Below are 19,387 nucleotides of genomic sequence, written 5' to 3'. Positions count from 1 at the left end.
AACACCTTCCGACCGGATTCCTGACTCGCATCCACTAGTACACTCATCCGCTATAGCCGGTACCTCACTGAATCTAAACAAACCCCCGCTATATTTTGACCGTAAATGAAATGTCAGAACGAATTCCGTTTATCGAATCAAACGACACTATCACCCCGCCATAATAAAGACTGGACGTATTTGAATTCACCATCCGGAAGAAAATAAAAAGATCCGAACCGAAACCTAGGAGGCGTCGCACTGAACGTGCGTTTCAGTTCGCATTGACGTTTTAGAACCAAAAGATTGTTCGAAAAAATTGATAAATAGCCGAAAAAAGTGACAGGAGTGCAACACGAGGACTTCTAAGGAGGTCACCCATCCTAGTACTACTCTCGTCCAAGCACGCTTAACTTCGGAGTTCTGATGGGATCCAGTGCATTTGTGCTGGTATGATCGCACCAAGCATGCCTCTCCATTGTCAAAGTAATAAAGAGTTTCCATTCGCATTGTCGTACGAAGTCCGTTTAAATGAAAGTGCGAAAAAATCCTGCTAGATGACATCGGATGGACGATCCGAGCATGTCGGGAAGCCGGATAACCGCCAGGGCTGTCATCGCGCGATGAATCTTCCCGAGTAACCCCGAATCAATATATGAATAGCCATGATCTGACGGGCGGATCAAAAGTTATCGTCGGAACGATATTTGTGCACCAAGGGTAGCTCACGGCCAGTAAACACCTTCCGACCGGATTCCTGACTCGCATCCACTAGTACACTCATCCGCTATAGCCGGTACCTCACTGAATCTAAACAAACCCCCGCTATATTTTGACCGTAAATGAAATGTCAGAACGAATTCCGTTTATCGAATCAAACGACACTATCACCTCGCCATAATAAAGACCGGACGTATTTGAATTCACCATCCGGAAGAAAATAAAAAGATTCGAACCGAAAGCTAGGAGGCGTCGCACTGAACGTGCGTTTCAGTTCACATCGACGTTCCAGAACCGAAAGATTGTTCGAAAAAAGTGGTAGATAGCCGAAAAAAGTGACAGAAGTGCAACACGAGGATTTCCCAGGAGGTCACCCATCCTAGTACTACTCTCGCCCAAGCACGCTTAACTTCGGAGTTCTGATGGGATCCAGTGCATTTGAGCTGGTATGATCGCACCCAGCATGCCTCTCCATTGTCAAAGTAATAAAGAGTTTCCATTCGCAATGTCGTACGAAGTCCGTTTAAATGAAAATGCGAAAAAATCCTGCTAGATGACATCGGATGGACGATCCGAGCATGTCGGATAGCCGGATGACTGCCAGGACGGTCATCGCACGATGAATCTTCCCGAGTACCCCCGAATCAATATATGAATCGCCACGATCTGATGGGCGGATCAAAAGTTATCGTCGGAACGATATTTGCTCACCAGGGGTAGCTCACGGCCAGTAAACACCTTCCGGCCGAATTCCTGACTCGCATCCACTAGTACACTCATCCGCTACAGCCGGTACCTCACTGAATCTAAACAAACCCCCGCTATATTTTGACCGTAAAAGAAATGTTAGAACGAATTCCGTTTATCGAATCAAACGACACTATCACCCCGCCATAATAAAGTCCGGACGTATTTGAATTCACCATCCGGAAGAAAATAAAAAGATCCGAACCGAAACGTAGGAGGCGACGCACTAAACGTGCGTTTCAGTTCGCATCGACGTTCTAGAACCAAAAGATTGTTCGAAAAAGTGATAGATAGCCGAAAAAAGTGACAGGAGTGCAACACGAGGACTTCCAAGGAGGTCACCCATCCTAGTACTACTCTCGCCCAAGCACGCTTAACTTCGGAGTTCTGATGGGATCCAGTGCATTTGTGCTGGTATGATCGCACCCAGCATGCCTCTCCATTGTCAAAGTAATAAAGAGTTTCCATTCGCATTGTCGTACGAATTCCGTTTAAATGAAAGTGCGAAAAAATCCTGCTAGATGACATCGGATGGACTATCCGAGCATGTCGGGAAACCGGATGACCGCCAAGGCTGTCATCGCGCGATGAATCTTCCCGAGTACCCCCGAATCAATATAAGAATCGCCAAAATCTGACGGGCGGATCAAAATTTATCGTCGGAACAATATTTGTACACCAAGGGTAGCTCACGGCCAGTAAACACCTTTTCGACCGGATTCCTGACTCGCATCCACTAGTACACTCATCCGCTATAGCCGGTACCTCACTGAATCTAAACAAACCCCTGCTATATTTTGACCATAAATGGAATGTCAGAACGAATTCCGTTTATCGAATCAAACGACACTATCACCCCGCCATAATAAAGACCGGACGTATTTGAATTCACCATCCGGAAGAAAATAAAAAGATCCGAACCGAAAGCTAGGAGGCGTCGCACTGAACGTGCGTTTCAATTCGCATCGACGTTCCAGAACCGAAAAGATTGTTCGAAAAAAGTGGTAGATAGCCGAAAAAAGTGAAAGGAGTGCAACACGAGGACTTCCCACGAGGTCACCCATCCTAGTACTACTCTCGCCCAAGCACGCTTAACTTCGGAGTTCTGATGGTATCCAGTGCATTTGTGCTGGTATGATCGCACCCAGAATGTCTCCCCACTGTCAAAGTAATAAAGAGTTTCCATTCGCATTGTCGTACGAAGTCCGTTTAAATGAAAGTGCAAAAAAATCCTGCTAGATGACATCGGATGGACGATCCGAGCATGTCGGGATGCCGAATGACCGCCAAGGCTGTCATCGCGCGATGAATCTTCCCGAGTACCCCCGAATCAATATATGAATCGCCACGATCTGACGGGCGGATCAAAAGTTATCGTCGGAACGATATTTGTGCACCAAGGGTAGCTCACGGCCAGTAAACACCTTCCGACCGGATTCCTGACTCGCATCCACTAGTACACTCATCCGCTATAGCCGGTACCTCACTGAATCTAAACAAACCCCCGCTATATTTTGACCGTAAATGAAATGTCAGAATGAATTCCGTTTATCGAATCAAACGACACTATCACCTCGCCATAATAAAGACCGGACGTATTTGAATTCTCCATCCGGAAGAAAATAAAAAGATCCGAACCGAAAGCTACGAGGCGTCGCACTGAACGTGCGTTTCAGTTCGCATCGACGTTCCAGAACCGAAAGATTGTTCGAAAAAAGTGGTAGATTGCCGAAAAAAGTGACAGGACTGCAACACGAGGATTTCCCAGGAGGTCACCCATCCTAGTACTACTCTCGCCCAAGCACGCTTAACTTCGGAGTTCTGGTGGGATCCAGTGCATTTGAGCTGGTATGATCGCACCCAGCATGCCTCTCCATTGTCAAAGTAATAAAGAGTTTCCATTCGCATTGTCGTACGAAGTCCGTTTAAATGAAAGTGCGAAAAAATCCTGCTAGATGAGATCAGATGGACGATCCGAGCTTGTCGGGAAGCCGGATGACCGCCAGGGCTGTCATCACGCGATGAATCTTCCCGAGTACCCCCGAATCAATATAAGAATCGCCACAATCTGACGGGCAGATCAAAAGTTATCGTCGGAATAATATTTGTGCACCAAGGGTAGCTCACGGCCAGTAAACACCTTCCGACCGAATTCCTGACTCGCATCCACTAGTACACTCATCCGCTATAGCCGGTACCTCACTGAATCTAAACAAACCCCCGCTATATTTTGACCGTAAATGAAATGTCAGAACGAATTCCGTTTATCGAATGAAACGACACTATCACCTCGCCATAATAAAGACCGGACGTATTTGAATTCACCATCCGGAAGAAAATAAAAAGATCCGAACCGAAAGCTAGGAGGCGTCCAACTGAACGTGCGTTTCAGTTCGCATCGACGTTCCAGAACCAAAAGATTGTTCGAAAAAAGTGGTAGATAGCCGAAAAAAGTGACAGGAGTGCAACACGAGGATTTCCCAGGAGGTTACCCATCCTAGTACTACTCTCGCCCAAGCACGCTTAACTTCGGAGTTCTGATGGGATCCAGTGCATTTGAGCTAGTATGATCGCACCCAGCATGCCTCTACATTGTCAAAGTAATAAAGAGTTTCCATTCGCATTGTCGTACGGAGTCCGTTTAAATGAAAGTGCGAAAAAATCCTGCTAGATGACATCGGATGGACGATCCGAGCATGTCGGGTAGCCGGATGACCGCCAGGGCTGTCATCGCACGATGAATCTTCCCAAGTACCCCCGAATCAATATATGAATCGCCACGATCTGATGTGCGGATCAAAAGTTATCGTCGGAACGATATTTGTTCACCAGGGGTAGCTCACGGCCAGTAAACACCTTCCGGCCGGATTCCTGACTCGCATCCACTAGTACACTCATCCGCTATAGCCGGTACCTCACTGAATCTAAACAAACCCCCGCTATATTTTGACCGTAAATGAAATGTCAGAACGAATTCCGTTTATCGAATCAAACGACACTATCACCTCGCCATAATAAAGACCGGACGTATTTGAATTCACCATCCGGAAGAACATAAAAAGATCCGAACCGAAACCTAGGAGGCGTCGCACTGAACGTGCGTTTCAGTTCGCATCGACGTTCTAGAACCAAAAGATTGTTCGAAAAAAGTGATAGATAGCCGAAAAAAGTGACAGGAGTGCAACACGAGGACTTCCCAAGAGGTCACCCATCCTAGTACTACTCTCGCCCAAGCACGCTTAACTTCGGAGTTCTGATGGTATCCAGTGCATTTGTGCTGGTATGATTGCACCCAGAATGTCTCCCCACTGTCAAAGTAATAAAGAGTTTCCATTCGCATTGTCGTACGAAGTCCGTTTAAATGAAAGAGCAAAAAAATCCTGCTAGATGACATCGGATGGACGATCCGAGCATGTCGGGAAGCCGAATGACCGCCAAGGCCGTAATCACGCGATGAATCTTCTCGAGTCCCCCCGACTCAATATATGAATCGCCACGATCTGACGGGCGGATCAAAAGTTATCGTCGGAACGATATTTGTGCACCAAGGGTAGCTCACGGCCAGTAAACACCTTCCGACCGGATTCCTGACTCGCATCCACTAGTACAATCATCCGCTATAGCCGGTACCTCACTGAATCTAAACAAACCCCCGCTATATTTTGACCGTAAATGAAATGTCAGAACGAATTCCGTTTATCGAATCAAACGACACTATCACCCCGCCATAATAAAGACCGCACGTATTTGAATTCACCATCCGGAAGAAAAAAAAAAGATCCGAACCGAAACCTAGGAGGCGTCGCACTGAACGTGCGTTTCAGTTCGCATCGACGTTCTAGAACCAAAAGATGGTTCGAAAAAAGTGATAGATAGCCGAAAAAAGTGACAGGAGTGCAACACGAGGACTTCTAAGGAGGTCACCCATCCTTGTACTATTCTCGTCCAAGCACGCTTAACTTCGGAGTTCTGATGGGATCCAGTGCATTTGTGCTGGTATGATCGCACCCAGCATGCCTCTCCATTGTCAAAGTAATAAAGAGTTTCCATTCGCATTGTCGTACGAAGTCCGTTTAAATGAAAGTGCAAAAAAATCCTGCTAGATGACATCGGATGGACGATCCGAGCATGTCGGGTAGCCGGATGACCGCCAGGGCTGTCATTGCACGATGAATCTTCCCGAGTACCCCCGAATCAATATTTGAATCGCCACGATCTGATGGGCGGATCAAAAGTTATCGTCGGAACGATATTTGTTCACTAGGGGTAGCTCACGGCCAGTAAACACCTTCCGACCGGATTCCTGACTCGCATCCACTAGTACACTCATCCGCTATAGCCGGTACCTCACTGAATCTAAACAAACCCCCGCTATATTTTGACCGTAAATGAAATGTCAGAACGAATTCCGTTTATCGAATCAAACGACACTATCACGCCGCCATAATAAAGACCGGACGTATTTGAATTCACAATCCGGAAGAAAATAAAAAGATCCGAACCGAAACCTAGGAGGCGTCGCACTGAACGTGCGTTTCAGTTCGCATCGACGTTCTAGAACCAAAAGATTGTTCGAAAAAAGTGATAGATAGCCGAAAAAAGTGACAGGAGTGCAACACGAGGACTTCCAAGGAGGTCACCCATCCTAGTACTACTCTCGTCCAAGCACGCTTAACTTCGGAGTTCTGATGGGATCCAGTGCATTTGTGCTGGTATGATCGCACTCAGCATGCCTCTCCATTGTCAAAGTAATAAAGAGTTTCCATTCGCATTGTCGTACGAAGTCCGTTTAAATGAAAGTGCGAAAAAATCCTGCTAGATGACATCGGATGGACGATCCGAGCATGTCGGGTAGCCGGATGACTGCCAGGGCTGTCATCGCACGATGAATCTTCCCGAGTACCCCCGAATCAATATAAGAATCGCCACAATCTGACGGGCGGATCAAAAGTTATCGTCGGAACAATATTTGTGCACCAAGGGTAGCTCACGGCCAGTAAACACCTTCCGACCGGATTCCTGACTCGCATCCACTAGTACACTCATCCGCTATAGCCGGTACCTCACTGAATCTAAACAAACCCCCGCTATATTTTGACCGTAAATGAAATGTCAGAACGAATTCCGTTTATCGAATCAAACGACACTATCACCTCGCCATAATAAAGACCAGACGTATTTGAATTCTCCATCCGGAAGAAAATAAAAAGATCCGAACCGAAAGCTAGGAGGCGTCGCACTGAACGTGCGTCTTAGTTCGCATCGACGTTCCAGAACCGAAAGATTGTTCGAAAAAAGTGGTAGATTGCCGAAAAAAGTGACAGGAGTGCAACACGAGGATTTCCCAGGAGGTCACTCATCCTAGTACTACTCTCGCCCAAGCACGCTTAACTTCGGAGTTCTGGTGGGATCCAGTGCATTTGAGCTGGTATGATCGCACCCAGCATGCCTCTCCATTATCAAAGTAATAAAGAGTTTCCATTCGCATTGTCGTACGAAGTCCGTTTAAATGAAAGTGCGAAAAAATCCTGCTAGATGACATGGGATGGACGATCCGAGCATGTCGGGTAGCCGGATGACCGCCAGGGCTGTCATCGCGCGATGAATCTTCCCTAATACCCCCGAATCAATATAAGAATCGCCACAATCTGACGGGCGGATCAAAAGTTATCGTCGAGACAATATTTGTGCACCAAGGGTAGCTCACGGCCAGTAAACACCTTCCGACCGGATTCCTGACTCGCATCCACTAGTACACTCATCCGCTATAGCCGGTACCTAACTGAATCTAAACAAACCCCCGCTATATTTTGACCGTAAATGAAATGTCAGAACGAATTCCGTTTATCGAATCAAACGACACTATCACCTCGCCATAATAAAGACCGGACGTATTTGAATTCACCATCCGGAAGAAAATAAAAAGATCCGAACCGAAACCTAGGAGGCGTCGCACTGAACCTGCGTTTCAGTTCGCATCGACGTTCTAGAACCAAAAGATTGTTCGAAAAAAGTGATAGATAGCCGAAAAAAGTGACAGGAGTGCAACACGAGGACTTCCAAGGAGGTCACCCATCCTAGTACTACTCTCGTCCAAGCACGCTTAACTTCGGAGTTCTGATGGGATCTAGTGCATTTGTGCTGGTATGATCGCACCCAGCATGCCTCTCCATTGTCAAAGTAATAAAGAGATTCCATTCGCATTGTCGTACGAAGTCCGTTTAAGTGAAAGTGCGAAAAAATCCTGCTAAATGGCATCGGGTGGACGATCCGAGCATGTCGGGAAGCCGGATGACTGCCAGGGCTGTTATTGCGCGATGAATCTTCCCGAGTGCCCCCGAATCAATATATGAATCGCCACGATCTGACGGGCGGATCAAAAATTATCGTCGGAATGATAGTTGTGCACAAAGGGTAGCTCACTGCCAGTAAACACCTTACGACCGGATTCCTGACTCGCATCTACTAGTACACTCATCCGCTATAGCCGGTACCTCACTGAATCTAAACAAACCGTTGCTATATTTTGACCGTAAATGAAATGTCAGAACGAATTCCGTTTATCGAATCAAACGACACTATCACCCCGCCATAATAAAGACCGGACGTATTTGAATTAACCATCCGGAAGAAAACAAAAAGATCCGAACCGAAACCTAGGAGGCGTCGCGCTGAACGTGCGTTTCAGTTCGCATCGACATTCTAGAACCGAAAGATTGTTCGAAAAAAGTGGTTGATAGCCGAAAAAAGTTACACGAGTGCAACACGAGGACTTCCCAGGAGGTCACCCATTCTAGTACTACTCTCGCCCAAGCACGCTTAACTTCGGAGTTCTGATGGGATCCAGTGCATTTGTGCTGGTATGATCGCACCCAGCATGCCTCTCCATTGTCAAAGTAATAAAGAGTTTCCATTCGCATTGTCGTACGAAATCCGTTTAAATGAAAGTGCAAAAAAATCCTGCTAGATGACATAGGATGGACGATCCGAGCATGTCGGGAAGCCGGATGACCGCCAGGGCTGTCATCGCGCGATGAATCTTCCCGAGTACCCCCGAATCAATATATGAATCGCCACGATCTGTCGGGCGGATCAAAAGTTATCGTCGGAACGATATTTGTGCACCAAGGGTAGCTCACGGCCAGTAAACACCTTCCGACCGGATTCCTGACTCGCATCCACTAGTACACTCATCCGCTATAGCCGGTACCTCACTGAATCTAAATAAACCCTTGCTATATTTTGACCGTAAATGAAATGTCAGAACGAATTCCGTTTATCGAATCAAACGACACTATCACCCCGCCATAATAAAGACCGGACGTATTTGAATTAACCATCCGGAAGAAAACAAAAAGATCCGAACCGAAACCTAGGAGGCGTCGCGCTGAACGTGCGTTTCAGTTCGCATCGACGTTCTAGAACCGAAAGATTGTTCGAAAAAAGTGGTTGATAGCCGAAAAAAGTTACAGGAGTGCAACACGAGGACTTCCCAGGAGGTCACCCATCCTAGTACTACTCTCGCCCAAGCACGCTTAACTTCGGAGTTCTGATGGGATCCAGTGCATTTGTGCTGGTATGATCGCACCCAGCATGCCTCTCCATTGTCAAAGTAATAAAGAGTTTCCATTCGCATTGTCGTACGAAATCCGTTTAAATGAAAGTGCGAAAAAATCCTGCTAGATGACATAGGATGGACGATCCGAGCATGTCGGGAAGCCGGATGACCGCCAGGGCTGTCATCGCGCGATGAATCTTCCCGAGTACCCCCGAATCAATATATGAATCGCCACGATCTGTCGGGCGGATCAAAAGTTATCGTCGGAACGATATTTGTGCACCAAGGGTAGCTCACGGCCAGTAAACACCTTCCGACCGGATTCCTGACTCGCATCCACTAGTACACTCATCCGCTATAGCCGGTACCTCACTGAATCTAAATAAACCCTTGCTATATTTTGACCGTAAATGAAATGTCAGAACGAATTCCGTTTATCGAATCAAACGACACTATCACCCCGCCATAATAAAGACCGGACGTATTTGAATTAACCATCCGGAAGAAAACAAAAAGATCCGAACCGAAACCTAGGAGGCGTCGCGCTGAACGTGCGTTTCAGTTCGCATCGACGTTCTAGAACCGAAAGATGGTTCGAAAAAAGTGGTTGATAGCCGAAAAAAGTTACAGGAGTGCAACACGAGGACTTCCCAGGAGGTCACCCATCCTAGTACTACTCTCGCCCAAGCACGCTTAAATTCGGAGTTCTGATGGGATCCAGTGCATTTGTGCTGGTATGATCGCACCCAGCATGCCTCTCCATTGTCAAAGTAATAAAGAGTTTCCATTCGCATTGTCGTACGAAATCCGTTTAAATGAAAGTGCGAAAAAATCCTGCTAGATGACATCGGATGGACTATCCGAGCATGTCGGGAAGCCGGATGACCGCCAAGGCTGTCATCGCGCGATAAATCTTCCCGAGTACCCCCGAATCAATATAAGAATCGCCACAATCTGACGGGCGGATCAAAATTTATCGTCGGAACAATATTTGTGCACCAAGGGTAGCTCACGGCCAGTAAACACCTTCCGACCGGATTCCTGACTCGCATCCACTAGTACACTCATCCGCTATAGCTGGTACCTCACTGAATCTAAACAAACCCCTGCTATATTTTGACCATAAATGGAATGTCAGAACGAATTCCGTTTATCGAATCAAACGACACTATCACCCCGCCATAATAAAGATCGGACGTATTTGAATTCACCATCCGGAAGAAAATAAAAAGATCCGAACCGAAAGCTAGGAGGCGTCGCACTGAACGTCCGTTTCAATTCGCATCGACGTTCCAGAACCGAAAAGATTTTTCGAAAAAAGTGGTAGATAACTGAAAAAATTGACAGGAGTGCAACACGAGGACTTCCCAAGAGGTCACTCATCCTAGTACTACTCTCGCCCAAGCACGCTTAACTTCGGAGTTCTGATGGTATCCAGTGCATTTGTGCTGCTATGATTGCACCCAGAATGTCTCCCCACTGTCAAAGTAATAAAGAGATTCCATTCGCATTGTCGTACGAAATCCGTTTAAATGAAAGTGCGAAAAAATCCTGCTAGATGACATAGGATGGACGATCCGAGCATGTCGGGAAGCCGGATGACCGCCAGGGTTGTCATCGCGCGATGAATCTTCCCGAGTACCCCCGAATCAATATATGAATCGCCACGATCTGTCGGGCGGATCAAAAGTTATCGTCGGAACGATATTTGTGCACCAAGGGTAGCTCACGGCCAGTAAACACCTTCCGACCGGATTCCTGACTCGCATCCACTAGTACACTCATCCGCTATAGCCGGTACCTCACTGAATCTAAACAAACCCCCGCTATATTTTGACCGTAAATGAAATGTCAGAACGAATTCCGTTTATCGAATCAAACGACACTATCACCCCGCCATAATAAAGACTGGACGTATTTGAATTCACCATCCGGAAGAAAATAAAAAGATCCGAACCGAAACCTAGGAGGCGTCGCACTGAACGTGCGTTTCAGTTCGCATTGACGTTTTAGAACCAAAAGATTGTTCGAAAAAATTGATAAATAGCCGAAAAAAGTGACAGGAGTGCAACACGAGGACTTCTAAGGAGGTCACCCATCCTAGTACTACTCTCGTCCAAGCACGCTTAACTTCGGAGTTCTGATGGGATCCAGTGCATTTGTGCTGGTATGATCGCACCAAGCATGCCTCTCCATTGTCAAAGTAATAAAGAGTTTCCATTCGCATTGTCGTACGAAGTCCGTTTAAATGAAAGTGCGAAAAAATCCTGCTAGATGACATCGGATGGACGATCCGAGCATGTCGGGAAGCCGGATAACCGCCAGGGCTGTCATCGCGCGATGAATCTTCCCGAGTAACCCCGAATCAATATATGAATAGCCATGATCTGACGGGCGGATCAAAAGTTATCGTCGGAACGATATTTGTGCACCAAGGGTAGCTCACGGCCAGTAAACACCTTCCGACCGGATTCCTGACTCGCATCCACTAGTACACTCATCCGCTATAGCCGGTACCTCACTGAATCTAAACAAACCCCCGCTATATTTTGACCGTAAATGAAATGTCAGAACGAATTCCGTTTATCGAATCAAACGACACTATCACCTCGCCATAATAAAGACCGGACGTATTTGAATTCACCATCCGGAAGAAAATAAAAAGATTCGAACCGAAAGCTAGGAGGCGTCGCACTGAACGTGCGTTTCAGTTCACATCGACGTTCCAGAACCGAAAGATTGTTCGAAAAAAGTGGTAGATAGCCGAAAAAAGTGACAGAAGTGCAACACGAGGATTTCCCAGGAGGTCACCCATCCTAGTACTACTCTCGCCCAAGCACGCTTAACTTCGGAGTTCTGATGGGATCCAGTGCATTTGAGCTGGTATGATCGCACCCAGCATGCCTCTCCATTGTCAAAGTAATAAAGAGTTTCCATTCGCAATGTCGTACGAAGTCCGTTTAAATGAAAATGCGAAAAAATCCTGCTAGATGACATCGGATGGACGATCCGAGCATGTCGGATAGCCGGATGACTGCCAGGACGGTCATCGCACGGTGAATCTTCCCGAGTACCCCCGAATCAATATATGAATCGCCACGATCTGATGGGCGGATCAAAAGTTATCGTCGGAACGATATTTGCTCACCAGGGGTAGCTCACGGCCAGTAAACACCTTCCGGCCGAATTCCTGACTCGCATCCACTAGTACACTCATCCGCTACAGCCGGTACCTCACTGAATCTAAACAAACCCCCGCTATATTTTGACCGTAAAAGAAATGTTAGAACGAATTCCGTTTATCGAATCAAACGACACTATCACCCCGCCATAATAAAGTCCGGACGTATTTGAATTCACCATCCGGAAGAAAATAAAAAGATCCGAACCGAAACGTAGGAGGCGACGCACTAAACGTGCGTTTCAGTTCGCATCGACGTTCTAGAACCAAAAGATTGTTCGAAAAAGTGATAGATAGCCGAAAAAAGTGACAGGAGTGCAACACGAGGACTTCCAAGGAGGTCACCCATCCTAGTACTACTCTCGCCCAAGCACGCTTAACTTCGGAGTTCTGATGGGATCCAGTGCATTTGTGCTGGTATGATCGCACCCAGCATGCCTCTCCATTGTCAAAGTAATAAAGAGTTTCCATTCGCATTGTCGTACGAATTCCGTTTAAATGAAAGTGCGAAAAAATCCTGCTAGATGACATCGGATGGACTATCCGAGCATGTCGGGAAACCGGATGACCGCCAAGGCTGTCATCGCGCGATGAATCTTCCCGAGTACCCCCGAATCAATATAAGAATCGCCAAAATCTGACGGGCGGATCAAAATTTATCGTCGGAACAATATTTGTAGACCAAGGGTAGCTCACGGCCAGTAAACACCTTTTCGACCGGATTCCTGACTCGCATCCACTAGTACACTCATCCGCTATAGCCGGTACCTCACTGAATCTAAACAAACCCCTGCTATATTTTGACCATAAATGGAATGTCAGAACGAATTCCGTTTATCGAATCAAACGACACTATCACCCCGCCATAATAAAGACCGGACGTATTTGAATTCACCATCCGGAAGAAAATAAAAAGATCCGAACCGAAAGCTAGGAGGCGTCGCACTGAACGTGCGTTTCAATTCGCATCGACGTTCCAGAACCGAAAAGATTGTTCGAAAAAAGTGGTAGATAGCCGAAAAAAGTGACAGGAGTGCAACACGAGGACTTCCCACGAGGTCACCCATCCTAGTACTACTCTCGCCCAAGCACGCTTAACTTCGGAGTTCTGATGGTATCCAGTGCATTTGTGCTGGTATGATCGCACCCAGAATGTCTCCCCACTGTCAAAGTAATAAAGAGTTTCCATTCGCATTGTCGTACGAAGTCCGTTTAAATGAAAGTGCAAAAAAATCCTGCTAGATGACATCGGATGGACGATCCGAGCATGTCGGGATGCCGAATGACCGCCAAGGCTGTCATCGCGCGATGAATCTTCCCGAGTACCCCCGAATCAATATATGAATCGCCACGATCTGACGGGCGGATCAAAAGTTATCGTCGGAACGATATTTGTGCACCAAGGGTAGCTCACGGCCAGTAAACACCTTCCGACCGGATTCCTGACTCGCATCCACTAGTACACTCATCCGCTATAGCCGGTACCTCACTGAATCTAAACAAACCCCCGCTATATTTTGACCGTAAATGAAATGTCAGAATGAATTCCGTTTATCGAATCAAACGACACTATCACCTCGCCATAATAAAGACCGGACGTATTTGAATTCTCCATCCGGAAGAAAATAAAAAGATTCGAACCGAAAGCTACGAGGCGTCGCACTGAACGTGCGTTTCAGTTCGCATCGACGTTCCAGAACCGAAAGATTGTTCGAAAAAAGTGGTAGATTGCCGAAAAAAGTGACAGGACTGCAACACGAGGATTTCCCAGGAGGTCACCCATCCTAGTACTACTCTCGCCCAAGCACGCTTAACTTCGGAGTTCTGGTGGGATCCAGTGCATTTGAGCTGGTATGATCGCACCCAGCATGCCTCTCCATTGTCAAAGTAATAAAGAGTTTCCATTCGCATTGTCGTACGAAGTCCGTTTAAATGAAAGTGCGAAAAAATCCTGCTAGATGAGATCAGATGGACGATCCGAGCTTGTCGGGAAGCCGGATGACCGCCAAGGCTGTCATCACGCGATGAATCTTCCCGAGTACCCCCGAATCAATATAAGAATCGCCACAATCTGACGGGCGGATCAAAAGTTATCGTCGGAACGATATTTGTGCACCAAGGGTAGCTCACGGCCAGTAAACACCTTCCGACCGGATTCCTGACTCGCATCCACTAGTACACTCATCCGCTATAGCCGGTACCTCACTGAATCTAAACAAACCCCCGCTATATTTTGACCGTAAATGAAATGTCAGAATGAATTCCGTTTATCGAATCAAACGACACTATCACCTCGCCATAATAAAGACCGGACGTATTTGAATTCTCCATCCGGAAGAAAATAAAAAGATTCGAACCGAAAGCTACGAGGCGTCGCACTGAACGTGCGTTTCAGTTCGCATCGACGTTCCAGAACCGAAAGATTGTTCGAAAAAAGTGGTAGATAGCCGAAAAAAGTGACAGGAGTGCAACACGAGGATTTCCCAGGAGGTTACCCATCCTAGTACTACTCTCGCCCAAACACGCTTAACTTCGGAGTTCTGATGGGATCCAGTGCATTTGAGCTAGTATGATCGCACCCAGCATGCCTCTACATTGTCAAAGTAATAAAGAGTTTCCATTCGCATTGTCGTACGAAGTCCGTTTAAATGAAAGTGCGAAAAAATCCTGCTAGATGACATCGGATGGACGATCCGAGCATGTCGGGTAGCCGGATGACCGCCAGGGCTGTCATCGCACGATGAATCTTCCCAAGTACCCCCGAATCAATATATGAATCGCCACGATCTGATGTGCGGATCAAAAGTTATCGTCGGAACGATATTTGTTCACCAGGGGTAGCTCACGGCCAGTAAACACCTTCCGGCCGGATTCCTGACTCGCATCCACTAGTACACTCATCCGCTATAGCCGGTACCTCACTGAATCTAAACAAACCCCCGCTATATTTTGACCGTAAATGAAATGTCAGAACGAATTCCGTTTATCGAATCAAACGACACTATCACCTCGCCATAATAAAGACCGGACGTATTTGAATTCACCATCCGGAAGAACATAAAAAGATCCGAACCGAAACCTAGGAGGCGTCGCACTGAACGTGCGTTTCAGTTCGCATCGACGTTCTAGAACCAAAAGATTGTTCGAAAAAAGTGATAGATAGCCGAAAAAAGTGACAGGAGTGCAACACGAGGACTTCCCAAGAGGTCACCCATCCTAGTACTACTCTCGCCCAAGCAGGCTTAACTTCGGAGTTCTGATGGTATCCAGTGCATTTGTGCTGGTATGATTGCACCCAGAATGTCTCCCCACTGTCAAAGTAATAAAGAGTTTCCATTCGCATTGTCGTACGAAGTCCGTTTAAATGAAAGAGCAAAAAAATCCTGCTAGATGACATCGGATGGACGATCCGAGCATGTCGGGAAGCCGAATGACCGCCAAGGCCGTAATCACGCGATGAATCTTCTCGAGTCCCCCCGACTCAATATATGAATCGCCACGATCTGACGGGCGGATCAAAAGTTATCGTCGGAACGATATTTGTGCACCAAGGGTAGCTCACGGCCAGTAAACACCTTCCGACCGGATTCCTGACTCGCATCCACTAGTACAATCATCCGCTATAGCCGGTACCTCACTGAATCTAAACAAACCCCCGCTATATTTTGACCGTAAATGAAATGTCAGAACGAATTCCGTTTATCGAATCAAACGACACTATCACCCCGCCATAATAAAGACCGCACGTATTTGAATTCACCATCCGGAAGAAAAAAAAAAGATCCGAACCGAAACCTAGGAGGCGTCGCACTGAACGTGCGTTTCAGTTCGCATCGACGTTCTAGAACCAAAAGATTGTTCGAAAAAAGTGATAGATAGCCGAAAAAAGTGACAGGAGTGCAACACGAGGACTTCTAAGGAGGTCACCCATCCTTGTACTATTCTCGTCCAAGCACGCTTAACTTCGGAGTTCTGATGGGATCCAGTGCATTTGTGCTGGTATGATCGCACCCAGCATGCCTCTCCATTGTCAAAGTAATAAAGAGTTTCCATTCGCATTGTCGTACGAAGTCCGTTTAAATGAAAGTGCAAAAAAATCCTGCTAGATGACATCGGATGGACGATCCGAGCATGTCGGGTAGCCGGATGACCGCCAGGGCTGTCATTGCACGATGAATCTTCCCGAGTACCCCCGAATCAATATTTGAATCGCCACGATCTGATGGGCGGATCAAAAGTTATCGTCGGAACGATATTTGTTCACTAGGGGTAGCTCACGGCCAGTAAACACCTTCCGACCGGATTCCTGACTCGCATCCACTAGTACACTCATCCGCTATAGCCGGTACCTCACTGAATCTAAACAAACCCCCGCTATATTTTGACCGTAAATGAAATGTCAGAACGAATTCCGTTTATCGAATCAAACGACACTATCACGCCGCCATAATAAAGACCGGACGTATTTGAATTCACAATCCGGAAGAAAATAAAAAGATCCGAACCGAAACCTAGGAGGCGTCGCACTGAACGTGCGTTTCAGTTCGCATCGACGTTCTAGAACCAAAAGATTGTTCGAAAAAAGTGATAGATAGCCGAAAAAAGTGACAGGAGTGCAACACGAGGACTTCCAAGGAGGTCACCCATCCTAGTACTACTCTCGTCCAAGCACGCTTAACTTCGGAGTTCTGATGGGATCCAGTGCATTTGTGCTGGTATGATCGCACTCAGCATGCCTCTCCATTGTCAAAGTAATAAAGAGTTTCCATTCGCATTGTCGTACGAAGTCCGTTTAAATGAAAGTGCGAAAAAATCCTGCTAGATGACATCGGATGGACGATCCGAGCATGTCGGGTAGCCGGATGACTGCCAGGGCTGTCATCGCACGATGAATCTTCCCGAGTACCCCCGAATCAATATAAGAATCGCCACAATCTGACGGGCGGATCAAAAGTTATCGTCGGAACAATATTTGTGCACCAAGGGTAGCTCACGGCCAGTAAACACCTTCCGACCGGATTCCTGACTCGCATCCACTAGTACACTCATCCGCTATAGCCGGTACCTCACTGAATCTAAACAAACCCCCGCTATATTTTGACCGTAAATGAAATGTCAGAACGAATTCCGTTTATCGAATCAAACGACACTATCACCTCGCCATAATAAAGACCAGACGTATTTGAATTCTCCATCCGGAAGAAAATAAAAAGATCCGAACCGAAAGCTAGGAGGCGTCGCACTGAACGTGCGTCTTAGTTCGCATCGACGTTCCAGAACCGAAAGATTGTTCGAAAAAAGTGGTAGATTGCCGAAAAAAGTGACAGGAGTGCAACACGAGGATTTCCCAGGAGGTCACTCATCCTAGTACTACTCTCGCCCAAGCACGCTTAACTTCGGAGTTCTGGTGGGATCCAGTGCATTTGAGCTGGTATGATCGCACCCAGCATGCCTCTCCATTATCAAAGTAATAAAGAGTTTCCATTCGCATTGTCGTACGAAGTCCGTTTAAATGAAAGTGCGAAAAAATCCTGCTAGATGACATGGGATGGACGATCCGAGCATGTCGGGTAGCCGGATGACCGCCAGGGCTGTCATCGCGCGATGAATCTTCCCTAATACCCCCGAATCAATATAAGAATCGCCACAATCTGACGGGCGGATCAAAAGTTATCGTCGAGACAATATTTGTGCACCAAGGGTAGCTCACGGCCAGTAAACACCTTCCGACCGGATTCCTGACTCGCATCCACTAGTACACTCATCCGCTATAGCCGGTACCTAACTGAATCTAAACAAACCCCCGCTATATTTTGACCGTAAATGAAATGTCAGAACGAATTCCGTTTATCGAATCAAACGACACTATCACCTCGCCATAATAAAGACCGGACGTATTTGAATTCACCATCCGGAAGAAAATAAAAAGATCCGAACCGAAACCTAGGAGGCGTCGCACTGAACCTGCGTTTCAGTTCGCATCGACGTTCTAGAACCAAAAGATTGTTCGAAAAAAGTGATAGATAGCCGAAAAAAGTGACAGGAGTGCAACACGAGGACTTCCAAGGAGGTCACCCATCCTAGTACTACTCTCGTCCAAGCACGCTTAACTTCGGAGTTCTGATGGGATCTAGTGCATTTGTGCTGGTATGATCGCACCCAGCATGCCTCTCCATTGTCAAAGTAATAAAGAGTTTCCATTCGCATTGTCGTACGAAGTCCGTTTAAATGAAAGTGCGAAAAAATCTTGCTATATGACATCGGATGGACGATCCGAGCATGTCGGGTAGCCGGATGACTGCCTGGGCTGTCATCGCACGATGAATCTTCCCGAGTACCCCCGAATCAATATAAGAATCGCCACAATCTGACGGGCGGATCAAAAGTTATCGTCGGAACAATATTTGTGCACCAAGGGTAGCTCACGGCCAGTAAACACCTTCCGACCGGATTCCTGACTCGCATCCACTAGTACACTCATCCGCTATAGCCGGTACCTCACTGAATCTAAACAAACCCCCGCTATATTTTGACCGTAAATGAAATGTCAGAACGAATTCCGTTTATCGAATCAAACGACACTATCACCTCGCCATAATAAAGACCGGACGTATTTGAATTCTCCATCCGGCAGAAAATAAAAAGATCCGAACCGAAAGCTAGGACGCGTCGCACTGAACGTGCGTTTTAGTTCGCATCGACGTTCCAGAACCGAAAGATTGTTCGAAAAAAGTGGTAGATTGCCGAAAAAAGTGACAGGAGTGCAACACGAAGATTTCCCAGGAGGTCACCCATCCTAGTACTACTCTCGCCCAAGCACGCTTAACTTCGGAGTTCTGGTGGGATCCAGTGCATTTGAGCTGGTATGATCGCACCCAGCATGCCTCTCCATTGTCAAAGTAATAAAGAGTTTCCATTCGCATTGTCGTACGAAGTCCGTTTAAATGAAAGTGCGAAAAAATCCTGCTAGATGACATCGGATGGACGATCCGAGCATGTCGGGTAGCCGGATGACCGCCAGGGCTGTCATCGCGCGATGAATCTTCCCTAATACCCCCGAATCAATATAAGAATCGCCACAATCTGACGGGCGGATCAAAAGTTATCGTCGAGACAATATTTGTGCACCAAGGGTAGCTCACGGCCAGTAAACACCTTCCGACCGGATTCCTGACTCGCATCCACTAGTACACTCATCCGCT

General features: G+C 46.9%; 27 non-coding genes across 27 annotated transcripts; all 27 read right to left on the bottom strand.

The window, feature by feature from the left end:
• Window positions 1-324: 324 nt before the first annotated feature.
• LOC143874807 (5S ribosomal RNA) lies at window positions 325-443 on the bottom strand. Its single transcript, XR_013249477.1, has one exon. It is a non-coding gene; the product is annotated as a 5S ribosomal RNA (ribosomal RNA).
• Window positions 444-1,040: 597 nt separating this feature from the next.
• LOC143874489 (5S ribosomal RNA) lies at window positions 1,041-1,159 on the bottom strand. Its single transcript, XR_013249167.1, has one exon. It is a non-coding gene; the product is annotated as a 5S ribosomal RNA (ribosomal RNA).
• Window positions 1,160-1,755: 596 nt separating this feature from the next.
• On the bottom strand, window positions 1,756-1,874 carry LOC143873663 (5S ribosomal RNA). Its single transcript, XR_013248366.1, has one exon. It is a non-coding gene; the product is annotated as a 5S ribosomal RNA (ribosomal RNA).
• Window positions 1,875-2,473: 599 nt separating this feature from the next.
• Window positions 2,474-2,592, bottom strand: LOC143874645 (5S ribosomal RNA). Its single transcript, XR_013249318.1, has one exon. It is a non-coding gene; the product is annotated as a 5S ribosomal RNA (ribosomal RNA).
• Window positions 2,593-3,189: 597 nt separating this feature from the next.
• LOC143874996 (5S ribosomal RNA) lies at window positions 3,190-3,308 on the bottom strand. Its single transcript, XR_013249664.1, has one exon. It is a non-coding gene; the product is annotated as a 5S ribosomal RNA (ribosomal RNA).
• Window positions 3,309-3,905: 597 nt separating this feature from the next.
• LOC143874772 (5S ribosomal RNA) lies at window positions 3,906-4,024 on the bottom strand. The gene has a single exon (XR_013249442.1). It is a non-coding gene; the product is annotated as a 5S ribosomal RNA (ribosomal RNA).
• Window positions 4,025-4,621: 597 nt separating this feature from the next.
• LOC143874659 (5S ribosomal RNA) lies at window positions 4,622-4,740 on the bottom strand. The gene has a single exon (XR_013249331.1). It is a non-coding gene; the product is annotated as a 5S ribosomal RNA (ribosomal RNA).
• Window positions 4,741-5,337: 597 nt separating this feature from the next.
• LOC143874954 (5S ribosomal RNA) lies at window positions 5,338-5,456 on the bottom strand. The gene has a single exon (XR_013249623.1). It is a non-coding gene; the product is annotated as a 5S ribosomal RNA (ribosomal RNA).
• A 597-nt stretch (window positions 5,457-6,053) lies between these two features.
• Window positions 6,054-6,172, bottom strand: LOC143874080 (5S ribosomal RNA). The gene has a single exon (XR_013248771.1). It is a non-coding gene; the product is annotated as a 5S ribosomal RNA (ribosomal RNA).
• Window positions 6,173-6,769: 597 nt separating this feature from the next.
• LOC143875080 (5S ribosomal RNA) lies at window positions 6,770-6,888 on the bottom strand. The gene has a single exon (XR_013249743.1). It is a non-coding gene; the product is annotated as a 5S ribosomal RNA (ribosomal RNA).
• Window positions 6,889-7,485: 597 nt separating this feature from the next.
• LOC143874770 (5S ribosomal RNA) lies at window positions 7,486-7,604 on the bottom strand. Its single transcript, XR_013249440.1, has one exon. It is a non-coding gene; the product is annotated as a 5S ribosomal RNA (ribosomal RNA).
• Window positions 7,605-8,201: 597 nt separating this feature from the next.
• Window positions 8,202-8,320, bottom strand: LOC143873943 (5S ribosomal RNA). The gene has a single exon (XR_013248637.1). It is a non-coding gene; the product is annotated as a 5S ribosomal RNA (ribosomal RNA).
• A 597-nt stretch (window positions 8,321-8,917) lies between these two features.
• Window positions 8,918-9,036, bottom strand: LOC143872952 (5S ribosomal RNA). Its single transcript, XR_013247676.1, has one exon. It is a non-coding gene; the product is annotated as a 5S ribosomal RNA (ribosomal RNA).
• Window positions 9,037-9,633: 597 nt separating this feature from the next.
• Window positions 9,634-9,752, bottom strand: LOC143874277 (5S ribosomal RNA). Its single transcript, XR_013248962.1, has one exon. It is a non-coding gene; the product is annotated as a 5S ribosomal RNA (ribosomal RNA).
• A 598-nt stretch (window positions 9,753-10,350) lies between these two features.
• LOC143875228 (5S ribosomal RNA) lies at window positions 10,351-10,469 on the bottom strand. Its single transcript, XR_013249885.1, has one exon. It is a non-coding gene; the product is annotated as a 5S ribosomal RNA (ribosomal RNA).
• Window positions 10,470-11,066: 597 nt separating this feature from the next.
• Window positions 11,067-11,185, bottom strand: LOC143874806 (5S ribosomal RNA). Its single transcript, XR_013249476.1, has one exon. It is a non-coding gene; the product is annotated as a 5S ribosomal RNA (ribosomal RNA).
• Window positions 11,186-11,782: 597 nt separating this feature from the next.
• LOC143874488 (5S ribosomal RNA) lies at window positions 11,783-11,901 on the bottom strand. The gene has a single exon (XR_013249166.1). It is a non-coding gene; the product is annotated as a 5S ribosomal RNA (ribosomal RNA).
• Window positions 11,902-12,497: 596 nt separating this feature from the next.
• Window positions 12,498-12,616, bottom strand: LOC143873662 (5S ribosomal RNA). The gene has a single exon (XR_013248365.1). It is a non-coding gene; the product is annotated as a 5S ribosomal RNA (ribosomal RNA).
• Window positions 12,617-13,215: 599 nt separating this feature from the next.
• LOC143874644 (5S ribosomal RNA) lies at window positions 13,216-13,334 on the bottom strand. The gene has a single exon (XR_013249317.1). It is a non-coding gene; the product is annotated as a 5S ribosomal RNA (ribosomal RNA).
• A 597-nt stretch (window positions 13,335-13,931) lies between these two features.
• On the bottom strand, window positions 13,932-14,050 carry LOC143874995 (5S ribosomal RNA). Its single transcript, XR_013249663.1, has one exon. It is a non-coding gene; the product is annotated as a 5S ribosomal RNA (ribosomal RNA).
• Window positions 14,051-14,647: 597 nt separating this feature from the next.
• On the bottom strand, window positions 14,648-14,766 carry LOC143875017 (5S ribosomal RNA). Its single transcript, XR_013249685.1, has one exon. It is a non-coding gene; the product is annotated as a 5S ribosomal RNA (ribosomal RNA).
• Window positions 14,767-15,363: 597 nt separating this feature from the next.
• On the bottom strand, window positions 15,364-15,482 carry LOC143875070 (5S ribosomal RNA). Its single transcript, XR_013249734.1, has one exon. It is a non-coding gene; the product is annotated as a 5S ribosomal RNA (ribosomal RNA).
• Window positions 15,483-16,079: 597 nt separating this feature from the next.
• On the bottom strand, window positions 16,080-16,198 carry LOC143874953 (5S ribosomal RNA). Its single transcript, XR_013249622.1, has one exon. It is a non-coding gene; the product is annotated as a 5S ribosomal RNA (ribosomal RNA).
• Window positions 16,199-16,795: 597 nt separating this feature from the next.
• LOC143874079 (5S ribosomal RNA) lies at window positions 16,796-16,914 on the bottom strand. Its single transcript, XR_013248770.1, has one exon. It is a non-coding gene; the product is annotated as a 5S ribosomal RNA (ribosomal RNA).
• Window positions 16,915-17,511: 597 nt separating this feature from the next.
• LOC143875079 (5S ribosomal RNA) lies at window positions 17,512-17,630 on the bottom strand. Its single transcript, XR_013249742.1, has one exon. It is a non-coding gene; the product is annotated as a 5S ribosomal RNA (ribosomal RNA).
• Window positions 17,631-18,227: 597 nt separating this feature from the next.
• LOC143874768 (5S ribosomal RNA) lies at window positions 18,228-18,346 on the bottom strand. The gene has a single exon (XR_013249438.1). It is a non-coding gene; the product is annotated as a 5S ribosomal RNA (ribosomal RNA).
• Window positions 18,347-18,943: 597 nt separating this feature from the next.
• Window positions 18,944-19,062, bottom strand: LOC143874958 (5S ribosomal RNA). The gene has a single exon (XR_013249627.1). It is a non-coding gene; the product is annotated as a 5S ribosomal RNA (ribosomal RNA).
• Between the last annotated feature and the right edge of the window lie 325 nt (window positions 19,063-19,387).

This window comes from Tasmannia lanceolata, unplaced genomic scaffold (assembly GCF_043159265.1).
Source record: "Tasmannia lanceolata isolate RefF3 unplaced genomic scaffold, GAP_Taslan_0.1 ptg000003l, whole genome shotgun sequence".
Lineage (NCBI taxonomy): Eukaryota > Viridiplantae > Streptophyta > Magnoliopsida > Canellales > Winteraceae > Tasmannia > Tasmannia lanceolata.
The sequence above is the reverse complement of the archived record's forward strand: the minus strand, read 5'-3'. Positions and strand labels throughout refer to the sequence as shown.